Here is an 11,852-nt window from a genome sequence, read left to right as displayed (position 1 = left end):
AGCTACACTTGTATCAGACAAACTAGATTTTAAAATAAAGACTGTAACAAGAGATGAAGAAAGGCATTATATCATAATTAAGGGATCTATCCATCAAGAAGATCTAGCAATTGTAAATATTTATGCCCCCAACTTGATGGCACACAAATATATAAATCAATTAATCACAAACATAAATAAACTCATTAATAATATAATAATAGTAGGGGACTTGAACACCACGTTTATAGAAATGGACAGATCATGTAAGCAGAAAATCACCAGGAAAACAATGGCTTTGAATGATACCCTGGATCAGATGGACTTAACAGATATATTCAGAACATTTTGTCCAAAAGCAGCAGAATACACATTCTTTTTGAGTGCATATGGAACATTCTCCAGGATAGATGACATACTGGTTCACAAATCAACAATAAGCACAAAAAAACTGAGATCACACCATGCATATTTTCCAATCACAATGCTATCAAACTTGAAGTCAACCACAAGAAAAAATTTGAAAAGGCCACAAATACATGGAACTTAAAGAATATCCTACTAAAGAACGAATGGGTTAACCAGGGAATTAAAGAAGAAACTAAAAAGTATATGGAAACAAATGAAAATGAAAACATGACAGTCCAAAACGTTTGGGATGCAGCAAAGACAGTTCTGCGAGTGAAGAATATTGCGATACAAGCCTAGCTCAAGAAGCAAGAAAAGTCTCAAATACACAACCTGATCTTACATCTAAAGGGGCTAGAAAAGTAATAGCAAATAAAGCATAAGGCCAGAAGAGGGGAAATAATAAAGATACAACAGAAATAACTGATATAGAAACAAACAAACAAACAAACAAACAAAATAGTAGAACAGATCAATGAAACTAAGAGCTCTTTCTTGGAAAGAATTAATAAAATTGATAAACCACTTGCCAGACATGTCAAAAAGAGAAAGGACCCAAATAAATAAAATCATGAATGAAAAAGGAGAGATCAAAACTACTACCACAGAAATACAAATAATCATGAGAATATTTTGAAAAATTATATGCCAACAAACTGGGCAATCTAGAAGAAATGGATAAATTCGTAAAAATAATACACATTACCAAAACTGAAACAGGAAGAAATGTAAAATTTGAACAAACTCATAACCAGCAAAGAAATTGAATCAGTAATAAAAAGTCTCCAACAAACAAGTGCCTCGGGCCAGATGGATTCCCAGAGGAATTCCACCAGACACATAAAGAAGAGTTGATACCTACTCTTCTCAAATTGTTCCAAAAATAGAAATAGAAGGAAAACTTCCAAACTCCTTCTACAAGGCCAACATTATCTTGATTCTAAAACCAAAGACCCACCCCTAAAAAGGAGAATTACAGGCCAATATCCCTAATGAACATTGATGCAAAAATTCTCAACAAGATACTAGGAAATTGAATCCAACGGTACCTTAAAATAATTGGTCACCATCATCAAGTGAGATTTATTCCTGGGCTGCAGGGGTGGTTCAATATTTGCAAATCAATACACCACGTTCATAAAACAAAGGATAAGAACCACACGATCCTCCCAATAGATGCAGAAAAAGCATTTGACAAAATACACATCCATTCTTGATAAAAACACTCAACAAAGTAGGGATAGATGAACATACTTCAATATCATAAAGGACATATATGAAAGACCCACAGCTTTTCCTCTATAGTCAGGAGCAAGACAAGGATGTCCATTCTCACCACTGTTGTTCAACATAGTGTTGACATATGTCAACATAGCCTCAGCAGTCAGACAACAAAAAGAAACAAAAGGCATCCAAGTCAGCAAGAAAGAAGTCAAACTTCCCCTATTTGCAGTTGACATGATACTTTATGTAGAAAACCCAAACGACTCCACCAAAACATTCCTAGAATACATGAATTCAGCGAAGTTGAAGGATATAAAAGCAATGTAAGGAATACAGAAATCTGTTGCATTTCTATACACCGATAATGAAGCAGTAGAAAACGAAATCAAAGAATCGATTCCATTAACAATTGCACCAAAAACATTAGATACCTAACAACAAACCTAACCAAAGAGATTAAAAAACAAAACAAAACAAAAAAAACAAAACTTGTACTCTGAAAACTATAGAACACTTATGAAAGAAATTGAAGGATCCTGGGAAGATGGCGGCGTAGGAGGACGCTGGGCGCACCCTGCATCCTGCTGATCACTTAGATTCCACCTACACCTGCCTAAATAACCCAGAAAACCGCCAGAAGACTAGCAGAATGGAGTCTCCAGAGCCAAGCAAAGAGGAGGGCCCATGGAAGAGGGTAGGAAGGGTGGCTAGGTGGTGCGCGCTACACGGACTGGCGGGAGGGAGCTGGGGCGGAGGGGCGGCCCAGCAGAGCCCCCGAGTTTGGCTTGCAAAAGCGAACCGGCCAGATGGAGTGTGTTCTGACAGCAAGCGGGACTTGACATCTGGAAGGTTATAAACTAACAGCTCTGCATGGAGAACGGGAGGGCTGGAGGACAACGGGAGGGAGAGCTGTTGAGCCCCGGACAACAGAGCCCTGCTTGGGGGGGAAAAGGGGCTCACCAGCGCCATCTCCCTCGCCCATCCCCCAGCCAAAATCCCAAAGGGAACCGGTTCCTGCCAGGGAACTTGCTTGCACTGCACAAACACCCAACACTGTGCTTCTGCGGATCCATCCATCCATCCCTCGGCGGGTCTGACTCCCTCCTGGTGCCACAGGGCCCCTCCCGAAGTGGATCTCCAAAGGAAAAGCGAGCTGAGCCTACCCCTCCCGCCCACGTGCACCTTGCTGATCCACCCCAGCTAATACGCCAGATCCCCAACACCACAAGCCTGGCAGTGTGCAAGTAGCCCAGACGGGCCACGCCACCCCACAGTGAATCCTGCTCCTAGGAGAGGGAAAGAGAAGGCACACACCAGTCTGACTGTGGCCCCAGTGGTGGGTTGGGGGCAGACATCAGGTCTGACTGCGGTCCCGCCCACCGATGCAAATTATTCAAGACAGCACATGGGAAGTGCCACGCAGTTCCACACCACTCCTGGGACTATCCAAAATGACGAAACAGAAGAATTCCCCTCAAAAAAAGTCCAGGAAGTAACAACAGCTAACGAACTGATCAAAAACGATTTAAACAATATAAAAGAAAGTGAATTTAGAATAATAGTCATAAAATTAATCGCTGGGCTTGAAAACAGTATAAAGGACAGCAGAGAATCTCTTGCTACAGAGATCAAGGGACTAAGGAACAGCCAGGAGGAGCTAAAAAATGCTATCAATGAGCTGCAAAATAAAATGGAGACAACCATGGCTCGGATTGAAGAGGCAGAGGAGAGAATAGGGGAACTAGAAGATAAAATTATGGAAAAAGAAGAAGCTGAGAAAAAGAGATAAAAAAAATCCAGGAGTATGAGGGGAAAATTAGAGAACTAAATGATGCACTAAAGAGAAGTAATCTACGCATAATTGGTATTCCAGAGGAGGAAGAGAGAGGGAAAGGTGCTGAAGGGGTACTTGAAGAAATAATAGCTGAGAACTTCCCTGATCTGGGGAAGGAAAAAGCATTGAAATCCAAGAGGCACAGAGAACTCCCTTCAGACGTAACTTGAATCGATCTTCTGCACGACATATCATAGTGAAACTGGCAAAATACAAGGATAAAGAGAAAATTATGAAGGCAGCTAGAGATAAACGTGCTCTAACATATAAAGGGAGACCTATAAGACATGTGACCGATCTCTCTACTGAAACTTGGCAGGCCAAAATGAATGGCAGGAAATCTTCAATGTGATGAATAGAAAAAATATGCAGCCGAGAATCCTTTATACAGCAAGTCTGTCATTTAGAATAGAAGGAGAGACAAAGGTCTTCCCAAACAAACAAAACCTGAAGGAATTCCTCACCACTAAACCAGCCCTACAAGAGATCCTAAGGGGGATCCAGTGAGACAAAGTACCAGAGACATTGCTACAAGCATGAAACCTATGGACATCACAATGACTCTAAACCCATATCTTTCTATAATAACACTGAATGTAAATGGACTAAATGTGCCAACGAAAAGACATAGGGTATCAGAATGGATAAAAAAACAAGACCCATCTATTTGCTGTCTACAAGAGACTCATTTTAGACCTGAGGACACCTTCAGATTGAGAGTGAGGGGATGGAGAACTATTTATCATGCCACTGGAAGTCAAAAGAAAGCTGGAGTAGCCATACTTATATCAGACAAACTAGACTTTAAATTAAAGGCTGTAACAAGAGATGAAGAAGGACATTATATAATAATCACAGGGTCTATCCATCAGGAAGAGCTAACAATTATAAATGTCCATGTGCCGAATACAGGAGCCCCCAAACATATAAGACGATTACTGACAAACATAAGCAACCTTATTGATAAGAATGTGGTAATTGCAGGGACTTTAACACCCCACTTACAAAAATGGATAGATCATCTAGACACACAGTCAATAAAGAAACAAGGGCCCTGAATGAGACATTGGATCAGATGGACTTGACAGATATATTTAGAACTCTGCATCCCAAAACAACAGAATATACTTTCTTCTCGAGTGCACATGGAACATTCTCCAAGATAGATCACATACTGGGTCACAAAACAGCCCTTCATAAGTATACAAGAATTGAAATCATACCTTGCATACTTTCAGACCACAATGCTATGAAGCTTGAAATCAACCACAGGAAAAAGTCTGGAAAACCTCCAAAAGCATGGAGGTTAAAGAACACCCTACTAAAGAACAAATGGGTCAACCAGGCAATTAGAGAAGAAATTAAAAAGTATACAAACGAAAATGAAAATACAAGAATCCAAACGCTTTGGGATGCAGCAAAGGCAGCCCTGAGAGGAAAATACATTGCAATCCAGGCCTATCTCAAGAAACAAGAAAAATCCCAAACACAAAATCTAACAGCACACCTAAAGGAAATAGAAGCAGAACAGCAAAGACAGCCTCAACCCGGCAGAAGAAGAGAAATAATAAAGATCAGAGCAGAAATAAACAATATAGAATCTAAAAAAACTGTAGAGCAGATATATGAAACCAAGAGTTGGTTTTCTGAAAAAATAAACAAAATTGATAAACCTCTAGCCAGGCTTCTCAAAGAGAAAGGGGAGATGACCCAAATAAATAAAATCATGAATGAAAATGGAATTATTACAACCAATCCCTCAGAGATACAAGCAATTATCAGGGAATACTATGAAAAATTATATGCCAACAAACTGGACAACCTGGAAGAAATGGACAAATTCCTAAACACCCACACGCTTCCAAAACTCAATCAGGAGGAAAGAGAAAGCTTGAACAGACCCATAACCAGCGAAGAAATTAAATCAGTCATCAAAAATCTCCCAACAAATAAGAGTCCAGGCCCGATGGCTTCCCAGGGGAGTTCTAACAGAAATTTAAAGCAGAGATAATACCTATCTTTCTCAAGCTATTCCAAAAAATAGAAAGGGAAGGAAAACTTCTAGACTCATTCTATGAAGCCAGTATTACTTTGATTCCTAAACCAGACAGAGACCCAGGAAAAAAAGCTAACTACAGGCCAATATCCCTGATGAATATGGATGCAAAAATTCTCAATAAGATACTAGTAAATCGAATTCAACAGTATATAAAAAGAATTATTCACCATGATCAAGTGGGATTCATTCCTGGGATGCAGGGCTGGTTCAACATTCGCAAATCAATCAATGTGATACATCACATTAATAAAAGAAAAGATAAGAACCATATGATCCTGTCAATCGATGCAGAAAAGCCATTTGACAAAATTCAGCACCTTTTTAAATAAAAACCCTTGAGAAAGTCAGGATAGAAGGAACATACTTACACATCATAAAAGCCATTTATGAACAGCCCACAGCTAACATCATCCTCAATGGGAAAAACTGAGAGCTCTTTCCCTGAGATCAGGAACACAACAGGGATGTCCCCTCTCACCGCTGTTGTTTAACATAGTGTTGGAAGTTCTAGCATCAGCAATCAGACAACAAAAGGAAATCAAAGGCATCAAAATTGGCAAAGATGAAGTCAAGCTTTCACTTTTTGCAGATGACATGATATTATACATGGAAAATCCGATAGACTCCACCAAAAGTCTGCTAGAACTGATACATGAATTCAGCAAAGTTGCAGGATACAATATCAATGTACAGAAATCAGTTGCATTCTTATACACTAATAATGAAGCAATAGAAATACAAATAAAGAAACTGATGCCATTCACAATTGCACCAAGAAGCATAAAATACCTAGGAATAAATCTAACCAAAGATGTAAAAGATCTGTATGCTGAAAACTATAGAAAGCTTATGAAGGAAATTGAAGAAGATATAAAGAAATGGAAAAACATTCCGTGCTCATGGGTTAGAAGAATAAATATTGTCAAAATGTCAATACTACCCAAAGCTATCTACACATTCAATGCAATCCCAATCAAAATTGCACCAGCATTCTTCTTGAAACTAGAACAAGCAATCCTAAAATTCATATGGAACCACAAAAGGCCCCGAAGAGCCAAAGGAATTTTGAAGAAGAAGACCAAAGCAGGAGGCATCACAATCCCAGACTTTAGCCTCTACTACAAAGCTGTCATCATCAAGACAGCATGGTATTGGCACAAAAACAGGCACATAGACCAATGGAATAGAATAGAAACCCCAGAACTAGACCCACAAACGTATGGCCAACTCATCTTTGACAAAGCAGGAAAGAACATCCAATGGAAAAAAGACAGTCTCTTTAACAAATGGTGCTGGGAGAACTGGACAGCAACATGCAGAAGGTTGAAACTAGACGACTTTCTCACACCATTCACAAAAATAAACTCAAAATGGATAAAGGACCTGAATGTGAGACAGGAAACCATCAAAACCCTAGAGGAGAAAGCAGGAAAAGACCTCTCTGACCTCAGCTGTAGCAATTTCTTACTTGACACATCCCCCAAGGCAAGGGAATTAAAAGCAAAAATGAACTACTGGGACCTTATGAAGATAAAAAGCTTCTGCACAGCAAAGGAAACAACCAACAAAACTAAAAGGCAACCAACAGAATGGGAAAAGGTATTTGCAAATGACATATCGGACAAAGGGCTAGTATCCAAAATCTGTAAAGAACTCACCAAACTCCACACCCGAAAAACAAATAACCCAGTGAAGAAATGGGCAGAAAACATGAATAGACACTTCTCTAAAGAAGACATCCGGATGGCCAACAGGCACATGAAAAGATGCTCAACGTCGCTCCTCAGCAGGGAAATACAAATCAAAACCACACTCAGGTATCACCTCACGCCAGTCAGAGTGGCCAAGATGAACAAATCAGGAGACTATAGATGCTGGAGAGGATGTGAAGAAACAGGAACCCTCTTGCACTGTTGGTGGGAATGCAAACTGGTGCAGCCACTCTGGAAAACACTGTGGAGGTTCCTCAAAAAATTAAAAATAGACCTACCCTATGACCCAGCAGTAGCACTGCTAGGAATTTACCCAAGGGATACAGGAGTACTGATGCATAGGGGCACTTGTACCCCAATGTTTATAGCAGCACAATCAACAATAGCCAAATTATGGAAAGAGCCTAAATGTCCATCAACTGATGAATGGATAAAAAAAATGTGGTTTATATACACAATGGAGTACTACGTGGCAATGAGAAAGAATGAAATATGGCCCTTTGTAGCAACGTGGATGGAACTGGAGAGTGTTATGCCAAGTGAAATAAGCCATACAGTGAAAGACAGATACCATATGGTTTCACTCTTATGTGGATCCTGAGAAATTTAACAGAAACCCATGGGTAGGGGAAGGAAAAAAAAAAGAAAACAAAGGAGGTTAGAGTGAGAGAGAGCCAAAGCATAAGAGACTCTTAAAAACTGAGAACAAACTGAGGGTTGATGGGGTGTGTGAGAGAGGGGAGGGTGGGTGATGGGTATTGAGGAGGGCACCTTTGGGATGAGCACTGGGTGTTGTATGGAAACCAATTTGACAATAAACTTCATATATTGAAAAAAAAAAGAAATTGAAGACACAAAGAAGTGGAAAAACATCCCATGCTCATAGACTGGAAGAAAAAACATTGTTAAAATATATAACTACCCAAGTAATCTACATATTTAATGGAATCCCTATCAAAATACCACCAGCATTTTTCACAGAGCTAGAAGAAACCCAAAATTTGTATGGAACCACAAAAGACCCCAAATAGCCAAAGTAATCCTGAAAAAGCAAAGCTAGAGGCATCACGATTCCAGACTTCAAGTTATACTACAAAGCTGTAGTCATCAAGACAGTATGGTACTGTACAAAAAGAGACACATAGATCAATGGAATAGAATAAAAAACCCAGAAATGGACCCACAACTATATGATCAATTCAACTTCAACAAAGCAGGAAAGAATATCCAATGGAAAAAAGACAGTGTCTTTAACAAATGGTGTTAGCAAACCTGGACAGCAACATGCAGAAGAACGAAACTGGACCTCTTTCTTACACCATACACAAAAATAAATTCAAAATGGGTGATAAGACCTAAATTTTGAGACATCAAAATCTTAGAGGAGAACACAGACAGCAACCTCTTTAACTTTAGCCCTAACTTCTTACTAGACACATCGCCAGAATCAAGGGAAACAAAGACAAACATGAACTACTGGGACTTCATCAAAGTAAAAATCTTCTGCACAGCAAAGGAATCAATCAACAAAACTATAAGGCAGCCTATGGAATGGCAGAAGAGATTTTTAAATGACACATCTGATAAAGAGTTATCAAAATAAATATTACAAATATTTAAGAAATAAGCAGAAGAGAGAAATAGTTTTCCAAAGAAGACATCCAGATGGCTAACAGACATGAAAAGATGGTTAATGTCACTCATCATCAAGGAAATACAGATAAAAACCATGATGAGATACCCCCTCACACCTTTCAGAATGGCTAAAATTAGCAACACAAGAAACAACAGGTGTTGGTGTTGATTCAGAGAAAGGGGAACCCTCTTGCACTGTTGGTGGGAATGCAAACTAGTGCAGCCACTCTTAAGAACAGTATGGAGGTTCCTCAAAAAGTTAAAAATTCCTCGAAAAGTTAAAAATTGAACTACCCTACAACCCAGCAATTGCATTATGAGATATTTATCCAAAGGATACAAAAATACAGATTTGAAGGGGTACGTGCTCCCCAGTGTTCACAGCAATATTATCAACAATAGCCAAACTATGGAGAGAGCCCAAATGTCCATAGACTGATGCATGGATAAAGAAGAGGTGGTGGAGGTGCCGGGGTTACTCAGTCGGTTAAGCATCCAACTTTGACTCAGGTCAGGGTCTCACAGTTTGTGGGTTTGGGCCCTGTGTTGGACTTTGTGCTGAGTTTGGAGCCTGGAGCCTGCTTTAGATTCTGTGTCTCCCTCTCTCTCTCTGCCCCTTCCCCACTTGTGTTCTCTTTCTCTCCCAAAAGTAAATAAATATTACAAAAAAAAAAAAGAGATGAAGAGGTAGTGTATACCCCCCACACACACACACAATGGAGTATTAGTCATCAAAAAGAATGAAATCTTGCCATTTGCAATGTGAGTGGAGCTAAGATGTATTATGCTAAGCAAAATTAAGTCAATCAGAGAAAGACATACCATATGATTTCACTTATATATGTAATTTAATAAAGAAAACAGAATAACATATGGGAAGGGGGTAAAAAGAGAATAGAGGGAAACAAACCAAAAGAAACTTAAAAAAAATTTTTTTTAAAAATTTATTTTTGAGACAGTATGAGCATAAGCCAGAGAGGGACAGAGAGAGGCAGTGACAGAGGATCTGAAACTGGCTTTGTGTTTGTTGACAGCACAGAGCCTGATGCGGGACTTGAACTCACGAGCCGTGAGATCATGACCTGAGCCAAAGTCAGCTGCTTAACTGACTGAGCCACCCAGGTATCCCAAGAAACTCTTAATGACAAACATGGGTTGATGGGTAGGAGATGGCCTAGGAGGGTGATGGGTACTAAGGAGGGAACTTGTGATGAGCCCTAGGTGTTGTATGTAAGTGATGAATCACTGAATTCTACTCCTGAAACCAACATTGCACTTGTATGTTAACCAACTAAAATTTAAATTAAAAAAAAAAAAAAAAGGTGTTGTGGGGGAAAGATGTGGTTTATATACATAATGGAATATTACTCAGCAATCAAAAAGAATGAAATTTTGCCATTTGCAATGGCATGGCTGGAGCTAGAGTGGATTATGCTAAGTGAAATAAGTCATTCAGAAAAAGACAAACACCATACGATTTCACTCATATGTGGGATTTAAGAAACAAAACATACAAACACATGAAGAGGGGGTAAAAAAAAGAAAAAAGAGAAGGAAAGAAATCACAAGAGGCTCTTTGACAATAGGGAACAGACTGAGGGTTGATGGAGGGAAAAGGGTGGGGAATGGGGCTAGATGGGTGATGCACATTAAGGAGGGTACTTGTGATGAGCACTGGGGTGTTGTATGTAAGTGATGAATCACTGAATTCTACTTCTGAAACCAATATTGTACTCTATGTTAACTAACTGGAATTTAAATGAAAATATGAAAAGAAAAAATAGAAAATAAAGAATAAAAAGAACTGAGCTTCCATAAAATCTTTACAACAGTTCTGAAAGAGACTCACTAGGTAGTAAGCATCTATCACTGGGAATGTGAATGTGTGGGAAACACGTTGTAGAAAGAATTCGTGACCTAGGAGGGCATTTGGACATATTGCCTTAAGGCAATCCTCACCTCCCCACCCCAATTAATTAAGGAAATAACCAAGTAAGAAATAACTATGTTCCAGATAAGCAAAATAAATTACCATCATCTGCTTTAAGGCATAAAGGGGAAAAATGTCACCAACAGAACTTCTATTTACTTTCATGGAATCAACAGTGAAAAGGCAATCTAAGAAGTGGGAAGAAATATTTGCAAATGATTTATCTGCTAAGAGGTTAATATCTAGACTATGAAAAGAATTCCTAAAACTCAGCAACAAAAAATAACCTGATTCAAAAATGGGCAAAAGACTTGGACAGATGTGTTTCATAGATGATAAACAAATGGCCAGTAGCACATGAAAAATATGCTCATTAATCATTACAGAAATGCAAATAAGGACAATGAGATACCACCTCATACCCATTAGAATAGAAAAACAAAAACAAAAACAACAGAGTAACAAGTGTTCAGAAAATAAGTGTTGGCAAAAGGGTTAAGATGATGGAGCAGCACAGAGACACTGAGCTTGTTTCTTCCCTGAAATGCAGCTAGATCAGCACCAAACCATTTTGAACACCTGGCAAATTAATCTGAGGATTAACACAACAATTTGTATAACTTGAGCCACAGAACTCAGCAGAAAGAGAAAAATTTATTATTATTATTATTTACTTTTTAATTTTTAAAGATTTTTTATTCTATTTCATTTTATTTTATACATTTTATATATATATATATATATATATATATATATAATTATTAAAGTTTTCTTACCTTTTCTTTTCTTTCTCTTTTTTCTCTATCCTATCAAGCTTCTCACAACAAGCAGATCAAAACACAACTATGGTCTGGCTTTCATTATTTGATTTTGTGTTTTGTTTTTAATTGTAACTTTTAATTTTATTATTATTTTTTCTTCCTCCAAAATGACAAAACAAAGGAATGCACCTCAAAAGAAAGAACAGGAAGAAATGACAGCCAGGGGCTTAATCAACACAGATATAAGCAATATGTCTGAACTAGAATTTAGAACCATAATAATATGAATACTAGGTGGGGTTGAAAAAAG

The sequence above is a fragment of the Prionailurus bengalensis genome, chromosome E2, assembly GCF_016509475.1.
Source record: "Prionailurus bengalensis isolate Pbe53 chromosome E2, Fcat_Pben_1.1_paternal_pri, whole genome shotgun sequence".
In the NCBI taxonomy this organism is placed as follows: domain Eukaryota; kingdom Metazoa; phylum Chordata; class Mammalia; order Carnivora; family Felidae; genus Prionailurus; species Prionailurus bengalensis.
The sequence above is the reverse complement of the archived record's forward strand: the minus strand, read 5'-3'. Positions refer to the sequence as shown.